Below are 1,005 nucleotides of genomic sequence, written 5' to 3' on the forward strand. Positions count from 1 at the left end.
ATAATTTGCATGAATGAAAATATTGATTTTCTGAATGTTATGAATTTTGAAGAATTTAGAAATTTTAAATTTTTATTTGTTATGAATTGTCAAGTATAACTTGTATTAAGTTTTAAATTATTAGTTTGTGCACCACTGAGTTCACCACTGAGCGATAGCTTTATATGCTGTCGCAGGTGAAAGAAAATATGAAGCAGCTGAGCAAGATTACAAAAAGGCATAGTGAGACTATCTTCGAGTATATCATAGGTATACCCTTGTACTTTAGATTTTGATGTAATTCTGTAATTATATGTATAAAATTTACTTTGAGCAGTTGTACCAACTCTTTTGTAATATATTTTCGGATTGTAATGAAATACAAATTATTATAAGGCTATCTTGAGATTTTATGTGTTTATAAAGTTTGCACTACTAAATTTTTAATACTCCCATGAATGTAAATATTCATTTTGTTATCTTAATGAGATATTTCAATGTTTGATTTAATTTAAACTGTGTATTGAGTTGCTTATGTTGATTTGCGAAATGAGATTGAATAATAGAGTTGTGATTGAGAAAAATATTGGGAGTGTCTTTATTTTCAGGTTTTGAAAAACTGTTTTCTTAAAATACAGACAGCACTCTGCCGAAATTTTTGTAAAAATTACGGAAATTTTAAATATCTAAAAATTTTATTTATGTTTGGACTTTAAATAAAGGTTTTTAATATACTAAAAAAAAAATTTTACCCACCAATTTAAAAATAAACGAAAATTATTTTAAAATCCCTTGTAGTATATGTAATGGGTTACAGGTAGGCGAAATACGGTAATTCATTAGGTGTACTATGGGAGCATATTACATCTTACGAGGAGTAGGGTGTGACATGTTTTAGTGGTATCAGAGCAAAGGTTTTAAAGTAAATTTTGAACTGTGAATTTAAAATATTTTTCGATAAGTACAACTGCTTGAATGTTTGATACATATAGTACATTTACATTATAAATGTGAATTAACAGGGAG

Source organism: Hevea brasiliensis, chromosome 4 (genome assembly GCF_030052815.1).
Source record: "Hevea brasiliensis isolate MT/VB/25A 57/8 chromosome 4, ASM3005281v1, whole genome shotgun sequence".
Classification (NCBI taxonomy): domain Eukaryota; kingdom Viridiplantae; phylum Streptophyta; class Magnoliopsida; order Malpighiales; family Euphorbiaceae; genus Hevea; species Hevea brasiliensis.